This window comes from Rhinolophus sinicus, linkage group LG07, assembly GCF_036562045.2.
Source record: "Rhinolophus sinicus isolate RSC01 linkage group LG07, ASM3656204v1, whole genome shotgun sequence".
Lineage (NCBI taxonomy): Eukaryota > Metazoa > Chordata > Mammalia > Chiroptera > Rhinolophidae > Rhinolophus > Rhinolophus sinicus.
In genome coordinates, this window is record NC_133757.1 from 10,741,742 (window position 1) to 10,764,296 (window position 22,555).

A 22,555-nucleotide genomic window follows, 5' to 3' on the forward strand; every position below is an offset into this window, starting at 1 on the left:
CTCAACGGGTGTCAAATTTCAGTGACATGGGATGAGTAAGTTCTGAGATCTGCTGGTGCAGCGAGCCTGTAGCTGACAATACTGTCCTGGGCACTCACAGTTCTGTGACAGGGGAGCTCATGGTGAATATTCTTACTCCAGTTGGGAGCAAAAGAGACTTTTTCCAGTGTGCCCGTCCCTGAGCATGACCGTGCAATTGCTTTTAAGAGAAACAGTACAAGTAATCTGAGTTACAGTCTGAGGGTCACCGCTGTAGTGTTTAGAGTGTTTTAGAATGTTACCCCAGGATCTACCACATACCTTTTTTTTGGCGATAATTATTGTTTTTCAATATTTTTATGATGGTCTTGCCTCTTGGTAAAAATTGTATAAAAACCATGAGTGTCCCAAATCACATGTGGTGTATGACAATTTCCAGAAATCAAAAGTCAATGTGTTTTCATGTGATTTTTTTTTAAGGTTATAAAAATACATATTTCAATTAAAATATAGTGGCCATTGATTGATTCTGTAGTTTGATTTTGTACGTCTGCCATTTAAAATTCTATCACACTTTTTGATTCCAGCCAGATCAGGAAAGGTGGATGGTTTAGATCACTAGTTCTCAAAGTGTTGCCCCAGTGTGGCAATATGGGTGTTACATGGAATTTGCTGGAATGTAAATTCTCGGGCCCTATTCCAGACCTAATGAATCAACTCTGGGTAGGACCCAGAGAGCTCTTTTAACAGGCCCTCCAGGGGTTTCAAATGCATATTGAAATTGGAGAACTATTGACATAGAGACTCCTCCCTTTTTTTTCTTAGCTTAATGTAGTTTAGAGAACCCTTTTTTTTCTATTTCAAATAACGTTCCGTGCCAGTCTTGAATTTATTTATGAACCTATTTGTTTAGTTATTTGATGAATATTTTGTATGTTAGAGAAACTTAATCTTCATGAAACTTCATGTAGGTAGAATGTTCCTAAGATATGCACAACGCATTATGCAGAGTAGCTGTGTAAGTAAATACTGTTGATCCATTGATAAGATACGTTTTGTTTGTGCAGTAAGATCTGGTATTGTGATTGAGAAGGCAAACATGTGCATGGGCCTTAAAGTAAAACTGTCAGAAGGTCTAACTTTTGTTGAGACTTGGCTGTGCCTTGTTTGGTTAAGAAGGCATCTTTCTCAGCCTCACAGAAGTCTTTACCCGAGGTAACAGATACTAGCGTAGAAGAGGAAATAGAGAACGCAGCCACATATGGAATGTGGTAGCAGAAAGTTTTGACTATAGGTGTGAAATTGGGTAATGAACCTTAATACGTATAACAAATGAAGCCAACCTGTGGCTTTAGGTAAGACATTTTACTTCACAGGCACTTTGTAACTTTGCTAGTTACAATCATTTTGTCAAATAGTTCATAAAAAGCTGATCCTCTTTTTCACAATCAAAAACTGGGTCGACTTCTCATGACTAGGGAAATCTAGAATGAAATTTTAAAATCTTGTTAGATCTTGCATCAACTATTAGAAACACCAAATGATTGGGAAAAGGCTGTGACACATTAGGTTAAGGAACGTAATTCCAAGTAAGGGAGGTAAGCGAGAGAACATCCAACAGGAGGATATTTTTTGTTTTTTATTCCTCGGTGGAGTCATAGCTAGAACATTAACAGTGTAAAATAGATTCGAAGACACCTGAACACTGGCCAAAGTTGGGTTTGGGGTTTTTTGAATTTTTGTTTGTTTCCATCATCATGCAATCCCTGAATGGAAACATCAGTGTCCAACATTAGTCTGTCATAGAAAAGAGAACTAGAGCGCACAGATCATTAATATCACAGCTGATTCAGAATCCTCAACTTAAACCTGTGGTTTCAAACTACTTCAGCAAAATTTTGCTAAAGATAAAGAGTAACAAAATTGGCTTATGAATTTCCTTTCCTTTCCTTGTTACGAAGGAGGCGTTAACGAGGGGGAAAATGGTAGAGAAAGCCCCTGGAGTTGGATGAGGAGACTACAGGAGCCAGGCTCGCAGGTAAACCAGCTGTCAAGCTCAGGTTAATTTAGGCTGTAATCTATGAGATGGTACAGGACGAGCACCTCTTTAAAGAAATAATCCATTTGTCTTAAACCGTTGACGGATCCAATAGCAGCATTTAATGTTTTTATGTTTACATTTAAAGGGTGTTTTAAATCAATGTACTGTTACTGAACATTTTTCATGATTTATAAGCTGTAAAATATTTTAATCCTTGACTCATTTGTTTACCAAGCTATTCACTTAATGCTATATAATATGTAGCACTTGAGACCATCTGTTAGGAATATTTGAATAATAGGCACACTGTGAAGAGATGTACAGCAAATAAAGCACAAAACACATGAAATATTCAGGAAGAGTTTGTGAAGACAATCCATGTATTTTAATGTAAAAAAAAAAAAAAGTCTGAAATTTATCAGTAAGTCTTTCCAAAAATGAAGCTCTCTTCTTACTCTGGGCAAGTTGCTGTGCTGAGATGGTATTAAGATGTCATTTTGACTTTTAAGTGAATCGCTTTTAAATCAAAACACTGGCCTTAGTACTAACCAGAACTGTGTTTATAAGAGCTCGTCAGTTAAGTGTGAGAAGTTACTGCACAGGAGCCGCAGACATGGCGTAGGACCCGTGATCAGCGCAGTGTTTGTGAAGGTGGCCTTCGCAGAGGGGGCTGCGACTAGACCACTGGGTGGCTTGGGGTCGTCCTTGGAGGAAGGGTTTGTGGGGAGCCTCAGGCTTAATTTGGTTGTCGGGAAAACACTGAGCTGGGTGCAATGACTCTGGAGTTCCAGGCCTCGATAGAGACTTTACTCCTTTTTTCCCAGAATTGGTGGGGTTTGGGGGGAGGTGGACATCGTGTGTGAGTCCCACAGAGCAAGGGACCTTGTTGGGAAAGGCTGAACTCTAAGACACTCATCTGCATGTGGACACCTGGGGGCTTAACACCACCCACCTTTTAGCCGGGAGTGATGCTAAGGAGACTCGCTCACTCTAGGGAGGTTTGTTGTCACTTCAGGGTCACTTGATGACAGTAGCCTAAGCACCTATCATGGTGCCTCCTCTAAGAATGTCCCGGAATAGTATACACGTGGGAAATTTGGTTCCCACCAGACCGAGGGGATGTGTGCTGATTGTAAGTCTTAGTCCCTACATTCACTCTTCCACGGTGCCTTCTCTAACTGCTTCCAACTCTTGTGTTTTAATGCTTAATGCTTTAATGCTTCCTTGGAATTAAACCTTCCGCTTTTTTAGTGCCTCTTACATATTGGACTCACGGTAGCCCCGCTCATGGATGTCCCTTCACAAGTGCAAAGCACATCTCTTGTCAGGGGCCGTAACAACCCCACAGCAATGCACCACATCTTATTTCTGATTGGCTACTGCACATACATCACTATTTTAGGATATTAGCATATTATTTCGGCCTCTTGTATGATCCTTACCTTTCCACATTATTACAGACTCTATTACTCACCTAAAATAATTTGGGACTCTCCCTTTTGTTGATTCCCACAGACTCGCAATAGTTTTATAAATGCCTTTCAGTTGTCTTGACACTAACTTCTTCCTATTTGTGGAGTAAACAGGCTTCCCCCCGGTTACTCAGTGTGGCAGTCTCTAGTATTTGGCATTCAATAATTCAATGAATTTCAGTACACATTTCTAAATGGTAAATTTACTCCTGCCTTTATGATTTTTAAATCCATATTTCTTGTCCTGACTCATTTTTTAATCATTATGAATTGTGCGTATCTTTGTAAACCACTTCAGATCTTTTGTGGGATGGGACATAGTATGAATGAATTTTTTTCTCGAGTCCTGCTCATTCCATTCCATGAAGAGTCCACGATAGGCTCTTTGCTGACCTCCAGATAAATCTTGTGCATTTATCTGTCCTTGTTTGGGGGTCTAATCGTTATTTTATTAAAATATATGAAGAGTGGGGCCAGCCCAGTGGCTCAGGTGGTTAGAGCTCTATGTTACTAACTCCAAAGGCTGCTGGTTCGATTCCCACATGGGCCAGTGGGCTCTCAACCACAAGGTTGCTGGTTCAATTCCCTGAGTCCCACAAGGGATGGTGGGCAGCGCCCCCTGCAACAGATTGAACATGGCACCTTGAGCTGAGCTGCCGCTGAGCTCCCAGATGGCTCAGTTGGTTGGAGCATGTCCTCTCAACCACAAGGTTGCTGGTTCGACTCCTGCAAGGGATTGTGGGCTGTGCCCCCTGCAACTAGCAATGGCAACTGGACCTGGAGCTGAGCTGCGCCCTCCACAACTAAGATTGAAAGGACGGCAACTTGAAGCTGAACAGCACCCTCCACAACTAAAATTTTTCATACATAGGATCTAATGATGTCTAATTTAGCCTTGAAAGGACAACAACTTGACTTGGAAAAAGGTCCTGGAAGTACACACTGTTCCCCAATAAAGTCCTGTTCCTCTTCCCCAATAAAATCTTAAAAAAAAAAAAAAAATTATATATATACATACATACATACATACAAAGAGTTCCTGGCAGAGTTTGAGCCTCTAGTCATTGTAGCCCTGACATTTTACACCTAGCACAGTGCCTGGTAGACAGTTGGTACTCAATAAATATTTGTTGAATGAGTGATCAGATTATTTTTGTGAAGATCCATTTGGTTGTTGTGAATATCTATTATAAATAGTGATGTTATTTTGTAAGGGAGCCCTCCTTAAAGTGAATGAAATACGGGTTTTTAACAGGCAATGGGCGTTGGACCTAGACGAGAAATGACTGCTCCAAAAACATTGCCAGGGGCGATGGGGAACAGGCAGAAATGAATATTCATCTCAAACTATAGGCAGTTTACCAAGATTTGATAAGCACGTTTAGTCACCTTCATTCATTCCTTTATTTCAGTGAGGGCTTGTCATACACCCTACTGCAGTTATCATTTACTTGTCTGCCTGCTCAGCGCATCTTACACATACTGAGCAGAACAAAACAGCTGCTTACCTTTGCCTCCCTACCACTCACAGGTCACATGTCACATTCCAGGTCCTCAGTAAATGCACGTTAGAAAAAGAAGAGGAGGGAGGAGTTGACGTGGCTGGTTCTTTGAAATACTGTGTAAGGAGGTTTTACTTTTCTGTTGTATGTGATTTGGATGGCAGCATGCTGAGATTTTAATTATCTGCACTTTAAAATATTGCAGCCGTGGTTATTATAAAAACACTTTCCATTGTTCTTGATGAAGGGAGGAGCTCCCATTCTAATTTGACTTATATTTATAATTAATGAGAACGAAAGAAACCATAAGTGGTCCCTAATTGAAACAGGGAGTACATCAATCCACTTCTGTTTAGGAGTCTTAGGGAAACTCTAAATATAAAAAGAGTTTTCTTAATTATGATACAAAAACAAATACATCATTTTGATGAGAATACTAAGCAAAATAGGATTTTTTGACTGAAGTGCTTTGTTTAACATATATGTCTTTCACTGGAAAGTCAGGAAGAATGAGTCCAGAATAAAACCACAGTGCAGCATGGTAAACAGATTTCATCTTGAGTGTTAATTGATCAATTAACAATTGCTTCTGTGTTGTGGAAGTTGGTGAAGACTCCTTTGGGCTCTCCCATCCATCCATTGATCCAGTCCAACATCCATCCACCCCCCTCCCTCCCTCCCTCCCTCCCTCCCTCCCTCCCTCCTTCCTTCCTTCCTTCCTTCCACTCAACAAATACCTGCTATGTGCAAAGCACTGTTCTAAACACTAATGATACAGAGTTGAACAAAAGGGACAAGTGGAAATAGTGCCACAATCAATGAATGATGTCTACCAAGGACTCATGAAGTCCAGGCTCCTCCCACCCCATTTTTTTAAGGAACAATTTTGAATCTTTTAAGGCCTACTGAAGCTGAAGTAACCAGTTAAGTACTCTTAAGTTAATCATAGCAGCGTGAACTGATGGCACTCAGTATTATCTTCTTGTGAGGCTAGAACTCATGTCATCTGATGAATACTGATCCCAGACAATGATGGATTGTCTAACAACGAGTTAATGATGGATGTATCCGGTAGCGTAAAGAATTAATGATGAGCTCACATGCAATTTGTCCATAATTCTCTTAGTTAACCCATGACTTTAATTTTGAAAAAAATGTTGTTGAAACCTGGGAGATGGTCCCAAACAAGATTGAAAAACAAAAACAGTTTACTATAGGGACAATTTTTTTTAAAAAATAAATTTTATTGGGGGAGAGTGTGTTTCTCCAGGGCCCATCAGCTCCACTCTACTTGTCCTTCTCTCTGGTTGTGGAGGGCACACAGCTCAGCTCCAAGTCCAGTCGCCATTTTCAATCTTTAGTTGCAGGGGGCACAGCCCACCGGCCCATGTGGGAATCGAACTGGCAACCCTGTTGTTCAGAGCTCACACTCTAACCAACTGAGCCATCTGGCCTCCTTGGGGACAATTTTTGAATAATTAAAGGTAATGATGCAAATGGACTGTCGTTATTTTTTTCTGCACTGCAGAGAACTTGTTGGCATTGTCCACTTGGAACTGCAACCATGTCATTTAGAAATGAAAGATGAATGAAAGTAAATTTCATTTAAGAAGCCCTCATCAACATTAATGACACATAAGTTCTTTGGTTTGGAGAAAGAAAAGTACCAAACCACTGAATGGATTAAGAGTTGTGTATAAAAGGATTTTTTTTTCAGTATCTTCTAAATTGAATAAGCTAACTGAAAATTTTTCATACGTAGGATCTAATGATGTCTAATTTAGCCTTTTTATTGAGGATAATTATCTTTAAAAGATGAAAAACAAACATCAAAGCAATGGGGAAAAGATGGGTCTATCAATAAATGGACTTTGGGCAACTGAATGACATCTGGAAAAAATAGAAATTCCAATCCATATCTCTTCATACCAAAATAAATTCTATATGGATTAAGAAGTTAAACATAAAATCCACAAAAAATGTGGGAGTTTTTGTTCTGTTTTGTTTCTTCATAATAAGAGCAGAGAAGGCCTCTCTATTCAAGTCACAAAACCTAAATGCTGAAAGGAAAAGCTATATTTGACTACAGAAAAAACTTTTAAAACATTTGACCTACAAATAAATACTGTAAACAAAGTCAAGAGGTAAAGGACAAAATGGGGAAAAGATTACAACACAAATGACTGACAAGTTCTAATTTTTCTATGCTATGAAGAGCTCTCACACCCATAAGAAAAAGATGAACCATTAGGAAAATACTAGAAGACAAGCAGGCAGAAGAAGAAATTCAAAAAGCTTTTAAACATATGAAAATTAGCAGAAAACAAAGAAGACACCATGTTTCACCTGTCGGATTGCTCGGTGGTGTGAAAGCACAGGCTTGCCAGGAGAAGGGGACGTGGGAGCTCTCGTAGGCCATTTGGACAGTAACTTGAGACAAGCTCTTTGGAGAGCAATTGCACAATATCTATTGATATCTTCACTGTGTACTCATTTTGACCCAGCAGTTTTTACTCTAGGAATTTATCTTACAAATATTTTGGAACGTATACAACAAACATGCACTTGCCAGGCTGATGACTGCAACTTTATTGATAATAACAGAAAACTGGAAATTGGTGACTAGTCAAACAGTTTTTGGTATCTAATGGAATGTTATGCAGCACACAAAAAGTATGAGATCTGTATATAAGCTGATATGCCAAAATATCCAAGGTGCGTTCATGCAGAAGGAAAAGGCAACAGAAAAGTATAGCGTGCCCCAGTAATTTGCATATTAAAATATGTATGGGTATGTGTGTATTTGCAGGAACATTCTTAGAAGAATATATGAGAGGGTAGGGGTTTCTGAAGAACAGGACTGGGTATTTGCTGAGGAGACATTAACTTTTCATAAACTTGTGGTCTGTTTTTTCATCATGTGCAGAAGCCATTTTGAGAATTAAATAAGATACATCTTTTGACCAATTTCAGGAATATTTGACTATTACCTGATTTTAGACTAGCCACTCTTTATATACTTTGGGGGTCTGCATTTGGAAAATATGTAGAGAGCCTCAAGTAAACCACTGCCCTGCTGAGGCGAGAGTGGTTCACCATCTGGCCAAGAAGAGGAGTCAAGCTCGTCCATTTTCAAAACTGTTGGCTTTCCCACTCACACATCTGGCGTCCAGAACACATGGGACCCTTGCCATGAGCGCACAGAGTCCCTGTGACCCAGGCTCTCCGTGGACACGACGCTGCCTCTGCTGGAGAAGCACAGAGGAGGCGCTGCCCATCATATTTCTCAGGGTAAACTTCCTACAGAATTCAGTCCAGGACTTGCTCTTTACATGTCTGTATGAGTTGGACCGTTAAGTTCTGGAATTCAGTTTCTTTACCAGGTTGCTTTGCTTGCCTGGAATCTTAGCACCACATTCAGTGTTCAGTTCATAACTGTGTGTGTGTTTAATAACTAAGGAATTGATCTAATTGCGACCATAACATAAATGTTTTGGTTGAAAACCATGACATCAACGTAACTTGCAAAGAAATGGTGAGGACTTTTTCTGTCGTGTAGGGAAGCTGGAAACCTGTGAGGTGTGCTACTGCCCTAGGAAAGACAGTATCTCCTATGGAGTATTCTTTGCAACGATATTTCATTTGAATCGAATCATGAGAGAACAATCAGGCAAATCTAGAGTGTGATGTGTTCTTGTCAGTTATCTTTAAAACTTCAGTGTCATGAAGAAAACTTTTATAAATGTTGCTCCAAGTTAAGATAGTCCAATGAGAGACATAACCAAATGTATTGCACAAATTTTGGATTTGTATTTGCAAAACAGGTCAAAATATATTTGAGGAAAATTGAATATGAACTATATATTAAATAACATTGTTAACTTTTCCTGGGTAGGTAGTAAAGTGATCTTATTAGAAAGTGCGTGTTGAAGTATTAGAGAAGGAAGCATTTTGGTGTTTGCAACTTATTTTAAAATGGCTCAGGAAACAGTACATAGCTAGAAAGCTAAGGCAAATGTAGCAAAACACTAATTTGTAAACCTAAGTGAAGGGTATGTGGATGTAGAGTGTATTGTTCTTTGACTTGTTCTATAAGTTTGAAACTTTCGAAAGTAAAAATGGAGAGAAAAATCTGATTTGACTTATAAAACGCTATTTGTGAACATAGCAAAAAGGAAGTCTTTAAGAAGGAAGAAGACTCTTGAGTCTCCTTTACTTTCTGCCGTCCCTCCTGATTTAACCTTTATCCCATATTATTCCCAGTTGAGGACACTTGGTAACGTCCCTGTCATTTTCCCAGTTCTTTTGACTAACAGCAGGCAGTCTAATGGGCGGTGCCTGCCCCTCCACTGCCGCCGTTTCTGCGCGCTGCTTTCCGCCAGCCTTCTTGGCCTGCCTCCTTTACACCTTGTTCTAGCCGGAGTGTTTCAGTCAGGGTCCCAGGCGGCTTGTTTTGCTCAACCTTTGCCCCCTACCCTCATCGCTCTTGCTCCCCAGGTGTCTCTGCTTTCAGACCTCACCCCACCCCCATGCCTTTGTCTAATTAAACTGAAGTGGTGCCACCTGGCAGAGTCTTTCTTCCTGGGCCTCTTTGGGTGGGTTTTTTTTCTTCCTTTTTCCCCTCTGGGGCTGTCATGCGTTTCTTGTCAGTATCTTTGGCCCCTCCTGCCCCCCTTTCCTCGAAGCTGCTCTGTGGCTTCCCCAGGTGTCCAGTTCTTAGTTGTGATGTAAACGCCGATGGCCTTTTCAGAAACCAGGAAGGCTCAGTTGCGACTGCCCAGGCCTTTCCAGACCTAGATTCTAAACATGGGTGCCCGGAGGTGTGTTTTCAGTCACCTGTGTCTGCTCTAACAAGGGCCCATCACAGTGTGTGTTCACTTCCCAGGGCCTGTGTGGCTGGCAGGGTGCCTTCCCTCTTCCTTCCTGGGGGCCCTCCCGCCCCTTCTCACCCTTGTTTTGACCTTTTCACTTTCACACTTTGAAATTTAATGCCAAAACCTTTCCTATAATTCCACTGGAATCCCCAGGACCCCCAAAATAACACCAAAAACAAATAAATCTTAAACAGTGGATGCCAATTTAATGATTTACGTTCTGGGTGCACTCAAGCAAGAAAACAAATTCATGGATCAATTCTTAGCTGGATTTACCAGGTTTGAGCTGTGATCTGTCCAGTCACTGTCCAGTGACTATAGTATAAAATGTGTTGAGAAAAGAAATGAAAGCTGGAAAATTGTGGGAACCAAGGGACAGTCATGCTTTGGGCTAGAACATGTTATTTGCCACTTATACTCAACTATACACAGAATCTAGTAACTAGGTAGCATTCACACTACCTTCTCTTGACTCGATATTCTTCCTTAATGTTTCCAACATTTGAGAAGCAGAGATTAGGAAAGATCAATGGAGAATCTGAAAAACGAGTTCTAGTCCTGACCTAATTATTGCCGAGCTTTGTAATTTTTTTCCAGTTCCTTCACTTGTTTGCCTTTGTCTCCCCATTTTGTAAAATGAGGAAGTGGGTTAGGGGGTTGGTAGATAGGCTCTCTGCAGTCTCCCCCAGCGCTAAAACTCCATGACTGTAAAGCACAGTGATCTGGGATTTTACCTTCTTCCCTTGTATTTTTTAGAAAGTGCCTTTTAAACATTGAGACGAGGTCTTCGTGTCTTTCATAATTCCAGTAACTCAGTCTTGAGCCATCAAACGTGACCTGAACCCAGGGCGAGGATAAAGCAAACCGAATTGCATGAAATCAAAGACCCAAGCACGGGGAAGACACCTGCAGAGCATCAACACCAAGGTGTCTTCCTTCTTGATCTGACTCAGAGGAGCCCCTCTGCAGAAGCCCTGGACGCCCATGCCTGCGAGTCTGCATTCTCCCCACAGAGCCATGCCTGGTTTCATCACCTCTCCCTCAGTGTTTGATGATGGTGACTTTGATCTGAGCCCGAAACCCCAAATCAAAGTGATCGTTTGTTTAATATTTGTCACACATCCGGAAATTCTGAAACCCAAAACAGAATAGAAAGCACTTATAACAAGGACTTTTCTTTCCAGCCAATTAAGGTCATTAAAGAACAGTGTCCCGATTCAAATAGTTGCCTAAAGCTTAGAATTGCTGAGTTGCCCCAGCAACAGGTCACAAAAAGAGTGTACCAAATCATGTCGGCGAACGGAAGAAAAATGCAAACGTGTAAGTAAAAGTCTGATCAAGTAATTCCTTTTGACAATAATATGATTGAATAAAAATAGCAGGCAGATTGAAACATGGATCGAAGCAATGATATGAATTTCAAAGTTGGTTGGAGGGGTCTTTGCCAACAGTTACTCTCTGGTCACCACAATAAGAATAGAGTTGAGAATTCTAGCCCTAGTGAAGCCCTGTAGATAATAAAACATATTTAAAATCACAGTTCTCCCCCATTTTACTAAATATTCACTCCCAAGGCTCTAAGTCTCCAAAAGAGACGCAATAATTCCCACGGTGCTTCCAGAAGAGAAAGCATTGGAAATACTTTCAGCTTCTCTCTGTCTCCTCCCCCGGCAGGAGGGCGTGTGGCTCACCTGATGGCCAGGTTTCAGAAGGGAGCTGTGCATCCTTGGCTTTGGGGCAGCCTGGCCACAGGATGCATGCACCCTGGGGCATCTCAGTCATGCAGTAAGCTCAGTGGCAGGCCCCACATCTGTAGGGGGCCAGAGCTGCCCCTGACCGAGGGGCCAGCTCCATCTACTCCCAGATGAAGGATTAAGAAGCCCACTCTACATACGCGATGCAGCCATTCCCTCTAATTGAGTTTTAGCTTCAGTAAAGCTGATATTACTGTCTCCAGTGGTCGGACTTCTCCGTGTGTCTCAGGTTGGGAAGAAAAGGGTGTCATTTATTGTGACCACTGCAATTCCAATAAGTCAGCCAACGCCTCTGTGGAGCCAGACTCCTTCCCAGGAACTGGGTTTACAAAGAAGGTTAAGGCTGGTACCTGTCCTGAGCAACGGGCAGTCCAGGCTTAGAAATTCCATTTTATTAGTTTAAATTGTCAACAGAGTTCTCCCTCACTCTTCTTTTGATCTCTTTGGGTGTTATCACTCTGTCGTATAAATAAATAACATTGCATTTCTAATATGAATGACGGCAGAGCTATTTTGGTCCTCTTTGTATTACTGTTGGGTTTTAACAGCTCACATACAAGAACAAATTCGGTTGTGTTTATATTAAAACCTTCTTAACAAGAGAAACAGAAGGATTAGATTCAATAAAAACAAGAGCAGCATTCTGAATGTGTTTAAACAAGTTTTCTCCACTGATAAATAGAACTACTGAGTATCATTTTCAACTAGACTGACAAGAAAAAAAGTCATCACTTCCCCTAAAGAATTTGTGCAACGCTCAAGGCAAGTTACAGCTGGATCCTCTTAAAGAAATCAATCTTTTCTAGTAAATGACTCGTAAGACCATTTACATCTATGAAGCTTTTCAGTAAATTTATTCAATTAAAGGGATTTTTGATATTTTAGCAAATATTAAATTGCCCATAATATTTTTGCGATGTCAGAATGGAAAACAAAATACACCGCACACCCCCATCCCCTCTCCAGAGCCGCAGCCTGTGTCAGCGCTGTCTTTTCAGCCTGCAGGCACATCTCCCTGCAGATTGATGGAAGTAACTTGGGTGCACTAATGCTGACAAATTTGCTTATCGTGCGTGATAATCACTCCTGCTTCTTCAGGGAAACAAAACTTTTAAGCACCTAAGGATTACATTATGCCAGACTGAAAAGGAAGAAGATAACTTCTCTAGTGACAAGGCAGCACCAGTCAAGACTGGACCAGGGAATCATATTCATTCTCTTATTAAAGTAGAGTAACTTCTCGTCCAGAGTTTGTTGCATCTCAAATTCGGACTGGGGCTTTTTCTCTTTTAAAAAGTCATTTGGAAAGATTCACTTGGAAAACTATGCTTTGGATCTATGTATGTAACTTTCTTTTTTTTTTTTTTTTTGAAATTGACAAACCTTACAGTAGAAAGTATGTCTTCTTATTCCCACCCAAGAAGTATATTCTGGTGACTAGATTATTGAGCTGAATAAATGGAGGCATGCGATGGCTGAAAAGGCAGTCCTCAGCCCACAGGTAGAAGTCAGAATTTCGGATGTATAAGTCTCAAAGATTTTGGTCTTGTCCTATGGTGTGTAATGAGTCAACTGTAAAATGGGGAGAATCACCTACCTCCCTGGTCTGAGGATAAACACAGAGTTTTTAAAGTCTTTTGAGGTTTCCAAGAAAAATGATTGTGTTAATTCTCGAATTGCTCACTGGATACCATTAGAGCAATGAAGTATCACTTTGCATTAGGCTGGGAGGAAAGTTGGACGATGCCAAGTGTCGGTGGGGATGTAGGAATACGGGCATCTTCCTACACTCCTGGTGAGACCGAAAGGCTACGCGTGTAAGTGCACGTACCTTACGACTCCAATTCTGCCTTTCAAGGTACATCCCAAGCAGATGTTCATACAGGCTCCCAAAGGACTGGTACCAGGATGTTCACTGTAGTATTGTTTTTCATCGTTGGTCCTGGAAGCAACAGGGCAGTGTTGGCAGGTAAACATGGCGAGGGCAATCCATAGATGCTACTGGTATACACCAGTTGGAAGTAACAGAATAGACATCTACACAGTAAGACAGATTGACTTGAGAAAACATAGCTCTAACCAAAACAGAAAGCAAGAAACAGAAACAGATCTACATGACAACACCATGTGTGTAAATTAACAATACTTGAACACAACACAACAGGATGCATTTTACAAGAATACATAGAAACAAAAGACACCAGTCAACGGAAGTAGTTACATACAGTAGGGTGAGTGGTAGGAACAGAGAATGAGGGATAAATAAATGATATAATTAAAAAATAGGAAAAAGAGGGCCATGTGTAGAACGACAGTGTATGAAATAACAGTGCTTTATGAACTGAATATGATGAACTCAAATCTCTGCATTTCAAGTGCCTTCCCTCCCCCAAATATCACACACACACACACACACACACACACGGATTGCAAGGTAGGGGGCACCAAATCAGTACATGAAAATGTTATATTGTGTTTGGCCCACGCAGTATGTACATTTCTCTTGATAATGCTGTAGCGTTATTACAGGTACATCACAAACAAGTACAAAATGGTTGCCTCAGGTGTTGTCATGGATCCCTGATAGGAAGCCCTTGATGAATTTGTTCTTCAGAGTGAATTTGTAATGAACTTTATTATATATTTAACCTTAACATTTTCTGTTGAAAGCTACTTTGCGTTGTCAGCCTTATTAATGCTTCATGGAGCCAGCCATACATCTGAGAGGAAAGCCACTTGTAGGACTTTGCAGTTACTTGTGAAGCAAATGTCTCTCGGCCCACTGTGTGCCCCAGGCATGCTGTGGGCCTCTGAGGAGCCAGCGGTGAAGATGGGAGGACAGACTTCATCATCACGGGGCTTCCAGTCCAGAGGACGCAGGGGCTGACATCGAACACACACAATCAGACTACTTGGTACACGATTACAAGTTGTAAGTTGGGAAGAAAAAGAAGGGACCTCTTTCTTTGTATGGGTCAAGTCAGGGAATGTACGAGGAGTCAGGAAGGGTCTCCCTGAGGTGGTGACCTCTGCGTGGAGTCCGGAGGGTGGGAACACGCAGCGATGGGGAAGGGCAGACGGGACAGCATGTGCCGGGCTCCATGGCAGAAAAAAGCCTGACAAACGGTCATGCAGGGAAGCATGCGGGGTCTCTGGTACCGCTCCCCACACAAGAACGCAGGAAATGGTGAGGCCAAAAAGGAACACCCATGGAGCCATAGGTAGGGGAGTCATGCCACTATTTTCTCGCTGGTGGCTGGGTTGGAGACACAGGAAGCAGGAGCCACACGATCCGCAACCTGCCGTTCACTTCTCTCTGACAACCAACCCCACTTGCTAGCTGCAATCCACCGTGCTAACTGCAATCCACTCTTGCTAGCTCAGCCACCATCTTCTTGTTAGCTCCCCATTTGATGCTAGCATAGCCATGACAGTTATAAGTGGCCAATGGCTCACTGGTTACAGCTGATAGCCAACTAGCCACAGCTGATGGCCATTCAATTACAGTTGATGGCCATTTACTACCTGAGCCAGCACCTTTCCACGTGAGGCCAAGAGCCTGGAAACTGCACTCCTGGCTCTGTCCCCACACAAACCTTTTCTTTGCACCACATTTTACAATGAAACCTCCCTTCCAGGTGACCTGGGCAAGTTCCTTCCTAGAGAGAAATCGTAAAAGCACATCCACTAGAGCCCTGCATGGGCTTCCGGGGAGCCCCTCTGGATCACAGAAACACCCACATCCATCAGAGAATGGTAAGAACATTTCAAAAACAAATTTCCAAGTACCTGATGCATCAATTCCAGGCCATCGCTACTCAATGAGAGCATGTCTTTTGCTCTGTGTTAAAAGCTACAGTTAAATAGGCCAGAAATTTAGCAAGTTTCTTTCTTTTTATTTCAGGATATGCAAATGGGCACCAGCCACTCCTGGGAAATGGATATCATTGAACATCTGTGCTCACCTTCTTTTAAAAATAAGCCAGCAGAGACACATCTCAGCTACAAGGACAAGCATAGACTCAAAGTGAAAAGGTGGAAATTGACACTCCAAGCAAATGGTACCCAGGGAAAATCAGGTGTAGCCATAATGATATCAGATGAAACAGACTTCAGGGTGAAAAAGATAACAAGAGACAAAGATGGACATTTCATAATGGTAAAGGGCACTATACAACAAGAAGACATAACAGTCATCAATATTTATGCCCCCAATCAGGGAGCACCGAAATATACCAAGCAACTACTAACAGAACTAAAGGGAGAAATTGACCAAAACACAATTATACTAGGGGACTTAAATACATCATTGACAGCTATGGATAGATCATCCAAACAGAAAATAAATAACAAAATAGCAGCCCTAAATGACACATTAGATGAAATGGACATAATTGACATACATAGAGCACTTCATCCTAAAACATCAGACTATACATTCTTTTCTAGTGTACATGGAACATTCTCAAGGATAGACCATATATTGGGACATAAAATCAGCCTCAGCAAATTTAAGAAGATTGAAATCATACCAAGCATATTCTCTGATCACAAGGCTTTGAAATTGGATATCAACTGCAAAAAGAAAGCAGGAAAAAACACAAATACATGGAGATTAAACAACATACTTTTAAAGAACAACTGGGTCAAAGAAGAAATTAGAGGAGAGATCAAAAGATATATAGAAACAAATGAGAATGAAAATACATCCTACCAAAATTAGTGGGATGCAGCGAAAGCAGTTTTAAGAGGGAAATTTATATCATTACAGGCCTATCTCAAGAAACAAAAAAAAAATCCCAAATAAATAACCTCATGTTACACCTTAAAGAACTAGAAAAAGAAGAACAAGTGAAACCCAAGGTCAGCAGAAGAAAGGAAATAACAAAAATCAGAGCAGAACTAAATGAAATAGAGAACAAAAAGACAATCGAAAAAATTAATGTAACAAAGAGCTGGTTCTTTGAAAAGATTAACAAAATTGACAAACCCTTGGCTAGACTCACTAAGATTAAAAGAGAGAAGACACTAATTAATAAAATCAGAAATGAAAAAGGGGAAGTTACATGGACACCACAGAAATACAAAGGATCATCCAAGAAAACTATGAAGGACTATATGCCACCAAATTCAACAACCTAGAAGAAATGGACAAGTTCTTAGAAACATATAGCCTTCCAAGGCTGAACCATGAAGAACTGGAAAATCTAAACAGACGGATCACCAGTAACGAAATTGAATCAGTCATCCAAAACCTTCCCAAAAGCAAAAGTCCGGGACCAGATGGCTTCACTAGTGAATTCTACCAAACCTTCAAAGAGGATCTAATACCAATCCTGCTCAAACTCTTCCAAAAAATTGAAGAAGAGACAGTACTCCCTAACTCATTTTATGAGGCCAACATTACCCTGATACCAAAACCTGGTAAGGACAACACAAAAAAAGAAAACTACAGACCAATATCTCTGATGAATACCGATGCAAAAATCCTAAATAAAATTCTAGCAAATCGAATACAACAGTGCATTAAAAAGATTATTCATCACGACTAAGTGGGGTTCATCCCTGGGGCACAAGGATGGTTCAACATCCACAAATCCATCAATGTGATACATCACATAAACAAAACAAAGGGCAAAAATCATATGATTATATCAACTGATGCAGAAAAAGCATTTGACAAGATACAACATCCATTTATGATTAAAACACTTAATAAAATAGGTATAGAAGGAAAATACCTTAACATAATAAAGGCCATATATGACAAGCCCTCAGCTAATCTCCTAATTAATGGTGAAAAACTTAAGCCCTTTGCTCTACGTTCAGGAACACGACAGGGCTGTCCCCTATCACCTCTGCTTTTCGACATAGTGTTGGAAGTCCTCGCCAGAGCAATCAGGCAAGAGAAAGAAATAAAAGGCATCCAAATTGGGAATGAAGAAGTTAAATTATCACTCTTTGCAGATGACATGATACTATATATAGAAAACCCTAAAGACTCCACCAAAAAGCTATTAGAAACAATCAACGAATACAGGAGAGTTACTGGCTATAAAATAAATGTACAAAAGTCCATTGCATTCCTATATACTAACAATGAAATCTCAGAAAAAGAAATACAAAAAACAATTCATTTTGCAATTGCAGCAAAAAGAATAAGATACCTAGGAATAAACTTAACCAAGGATGTGAAAGACCTAAATGCTGAAAACTACAAGACATTTTTAAAAGAAATTGAAGAAGACACAAAGAAATGGAAAGACATTCCATGCTCATGGATTGGAAGAATCAACATAGTTAAAATGGCCATATTACCCAAAGCAATATACAGATTTAATGCAATCCCCATCAAAATCCCAATGGCAGTTTTTAAAGAAATAGAACAAAAAATCATCAGATTTGTTTGGAACCACAAAAGACCCCGAATAGCCAAAGCAATCTTAAGAAAAAAGAACAATACCGGAGGTATCACACTCCCTGACTTTAGCTTGTACTACAGGGCTACAATAATCAAAACAGCATGGTATTGGCAGAAAAACAGACACATAGACCAATGGAATAGAATTGAGAACCCAGAAATAAAACCACATAAATATGGACAGATAATTTTTGACAAAGAAGCTATAAACATACAATGGAGGAAAGACAGCCTCTTCAATAAATGGTGCTGGGAGAATTGGATAGCCACATGCAAAAGAATGAAACTGGACTGCTATTTGTCACCATGTACCAAAATTAATTCAAAATGGATCAAAGACTTAAGCATAAGACCTGACACAATAAACTGCATAGAAGAAAACATAGGTACTAAACTTATGGACCTTGGGTTCAAAGAGCATTTTATGAATTTGACTCCAAAGGCAATGGAAGTAAAAGCTAAAATAAACAAATGGGACTATATGAAACTTAAAAGCTTCTGCACAGCAAAAGAAACCATCGACAAAATAAAGAGGCAACCAACTGAATGGGAGAAGATTTTTGCAAACAGTGCCTCCAATAAGGGGCTAATATCCAAAATATACAAGGAACTCATGCAACTCAACAACAAAAAAACAAACAACCCAATTGAAAAATGGGCAGATGACCTGAAGAGACATTTCTCCAAAGAGGACATAGAAATGGCAAATAGACATGAAAAAGTGCTCAACATCACAAATCATCAGAGAAATGCAAATCAAAACCACAATGAGATATCACCTCACTCCAGTCAGAATGGCTATCATCAACAAGACAAATAGTAACAAGTGTTGGAGAGGCTGTGGAGAAAAAGGAACCCTCATACACTGTTGGTGGGAATGCAGACTGGTGCAGCCGTTATGGAAGGCAGTGTGGAGGTTCCTCAAAAAATTACGAATAGAATTACCATATGACCCAGCAATCCCTCTCCTGGGTATCTACCCAAAAAATCTGAAAATATTTATACATAAAGACACGTGTCCTCCAATGTTCATTGCAGCTTTGTTTACGGTGGCCAAGACATGGAAACAACCAAAATGTCCCTCGATAGATGAATGGATAAAGAAGTTGTGGTATATATAAACAATGGAATACTATTCTGTGGTAAGAAAAGATGATATAGGAACATTTATGACAACATGGATGGATCTTGAGAGTATAATGCTAAGCGAAATGTCAGACAGAAAAAGTAGAGAACCATATGATTTCACTGATATGTGGTATATAAACCAAAAACCACAAAAGAACAAGACAAACAAATGAGAAACAAAAACTAATAGACACAGACAATAGTTTAGTGGTTACCAGAGGGTAAGGAGGGTGGGGGGTGGGAGATGAGGATAAGGGGGATCAAATATATGGTGATGGAAGGAGAACTGACTCTGGGTGGTGAGCACACAATGGGATTTATAGAGGATGTAATACAGAATTGTACACCTGAAATCTATATAATTTTACTAACAATTGTCACCCCAATAAATTTTTTAAAAATCTATTATCTAGAAATAAAATAAATAAAAAAATTTAAAAAATAAAAATAAGCCAGCAAATCAAATTCTGAAAATAAAACTCTTCGCCTAGATTATCTTCTCTCTCTTTTAGCATCTTCATTTGCTGACCTTTCCTTTGGATGTGACAAGTACATTTATCAGGACCGCAGGGCAGGTTTTATTATTTATTTGACTTTTGCTTTTCTTATGACCTTTTGCTTTTCCAGAGTTTTCTCTGTAGTCTTTGCTTTGGCCCCAGTATCTTAAGCTTCTCCCTGATACCCCTGGCCTGGGATTACTCTTGTGTTTTCTATTTTATCGGCATCCGTTTTTATGTTTCTTTCCTCCTGAACTTCTGACCTGAACCTTCTGCTCTTGCGGGTTCTCTTTTATCCATCTCTTTATCCTTGCTTCCTCCTATTTTATTTTTCCCTGTGGTTTCATCATTTGGAAAGGTGTCAAAGAAGTGTTAGCATTACTCAACACCTTATCTCTTCAGTGCACGTCAGCTGAATTTAGTCACATTAAGGTCTAATTACTGAGCTAAATGGATTATGATTACATACTCTACTGCTTTGGTCTGTGAAGTATATTTTCAGTAAGGTGAAAACTTGCCACATTACCTGGGAAGAAGTTTAAAAACAACAACAACAACACGTCAGCTAAAATAATACTAGTTTATTCATTTGTTCAATATTTATTGAGCTTCTAGTATATGCTGGGGCATAAGGAGCCCTGCATGGTCTGTGCTAATGAGTGAGTATAAACAGCTGAATAAAATAAACACAAACTCTGTCCTTAAGGAACTTAAGTCTAGGTGGGGACACAGATATTAACAGGCTGATGTACCAATACATTAACATTGTGGTGAGTGAATGGAGGAAACGAGGTGCTGGGGCTGAGGAACTCAGGAAACTAGTTGGGTGCTTAATAGAGTTGTCAGATTTAGCAAATAAAATGCAGCACGCTTAGTTAAATTTAAATATCAGGTAAACAATGAATACATTTTTTGTGGCATAAGTATATCCCATGCAATGTTTGAGACTGACTTATAGTAAAAAAGCATTTGTTATTTATCTGAAATCCAAATTTAACTAGGTGTCCTGTATTTTATCTGGCAGCCCAGGTAATCAGGGAAGTCTTCTCTGAAGAGGTGACATTTGAGCTGAACTCTGAAGGATGAGCCAAGGAATGAACCCTGAGCTGAAGGCCGCGGAGTGAGAGCTGGACACGTTTGAGGAGTGGACTGGGAAGGGGGTCCCTGACTGAGTTGGAGACCAGGGCAGAGGCCAAATCATGCGGATCTCTCTATGCCCTGGTAAGGAAGTTAAGTTTTATTCAAAACACATTGCAAAGCTTTTGAAGCAGTTTAAGCACGGAACGGGGGTAATAGATGAAATTTAGGTGTTAAAATTATTATCCAGACTGCAGCATGGAGAAGAGGTTGCAGGGGGCCCGAGGGACACAGAGGGAAAAAGATGATAGCTGTTTGGATGCAAGTGGAGTTGAGTCGGTGGATCTGATATATTTTGCAGGTGGAATTGACCGTATTTGCTCATGTATTGGACGTAGAAAGCAGTGAGGGAGAAAAGGGAGACATCAAGAATAAACAGTTTTTGAGTGGAGGACCTGGGTAGACAGTAGGCCCATTCCTGAAACGGGGGAGACAGGAGAAAGTCTCCCTCGTGGGGTGAGATGGGTGGGGTGAGATGGTCAAGAGTTCAGGATCAGAAGATTAAGGTTATGCCGACCGTGACACATCCAGTGACCCCCACGACTGAAACGTGCACTGAGCTTCACGATCACAAACAGCCCCCCCTCCGCCGCCATGTTACCTCATGTGACATGGCGCCTCCTTCATACTGCTATTTAATTTTTATAGCCCGAAGGTGTCCAGATGATACCTGAACCCCAAATGCTCCTCACTTGGCATCTTGCTGGGGCTCCATTGGTTTGTGACCTGAGCGACGTGTGACATCTTAGTCTCACACTGTATACGGGGTGGATGCTTTCTGTCTCCGGTAAAGCCGGTTTACCATGGCCTTCGAGTACCTAGCTCAGCATCGAGCCAGTCCTGTCTTGCGGTGTCATCTGCACACGGGACTTCAAAGAAACCAGCTATTTGATCGTCCGTTTGGGGACATGTTGAGCACCCAGCACCCCTGACCTGGTGTCATGAACCCCTAGGGTTGTGGATAATGAAAGGCTTCCTGAGACCTAAGCCTGACCAAGGGGGTAAAGTGCAACCTTCCACAGGCCAACGAACGACCAAGGTTATGGCTTCCAGCCACAGAGACCTGGGTTCAAGCCCAGGCTTGCCCCCTCGCTTGGTGAGTGACCTTGAACTCATTACTTAAGTTTTCTAAGCCTCATTTCTCCTACAATAATTTATGATATGAGCACCTTTACAGTTCAGCCTAGCGCCTAGCATATAGTTTGTGTCCCATGATGACTGGTCCCTGTTATCTTCCTTTATCATTAATTATATTACTGAGGGAAGTTACTAAATTTGTTAGCCCCCAACATTTGAGTGAAAGGGATGAGCCGTAATCGTTTTGAATGATGGAGAAGTCCACATAATGGTTAACAACATGGATTCCGGAGCCGGACTGCCTGGATGTGAACCCTTACCTGATGCTTACTAGCTGGGTGGCCTTGAACAGTCACTGAGTTTCTCAGCACCTCAGTTTTCTCATCTTTAAAATGGAATAATCGGTTATAAGAATTAAATGAGTTAACGTACGTGAAACACTTAGAAGACTGCATGATATGTACTTAGCCTTGGTAAATGTTAGCTGCTAGTATGTGGGGGACACAGTGGATGGGAGGCAGGAGGAATGGAGACTAAGTTGGAGGAACGTAAAGACGGGCTGTTGCCCCAAAGACGACTGGGCCTATTCCCCAGGGCCAGGGCACTCAGTAGGGTTTCAAATGGTGGTGGTCTGGTTTTCCCCAGTTCTTCTTTCCCTAAAATTCTAAAATGA

At 40.8% G+C, this 22,555-nt stretch overlaps 1 long non-coding RNA gene across 4 annotated transcripts in view; it reads right to left on the reverse strand.

Moving 5' to 3' along the window:
• Nucleotides 1-22,555, reverse strand: part of LOC109444069 (uncharacterized) — a 311,168-nt gene that overhangs the window by 84,329 nt on the left and 204,284 nt on the right. For 2 of the 4 annotated variants that reach the window (XR_012498380.1, XR_012498379.1), the window contains one exon: nt 9,283-13,564. This is a non-coding gene — a long non-coding RNA (uncharacterized LOC109444069). Of the gene's footprint in view, nt 1-9,282; nt 13,565-22,555 lie in introns of those variants that run through there. The other 2 variants (XR_012498381.1, XR_012498382.1) reach the window with 2 other exon arrangements.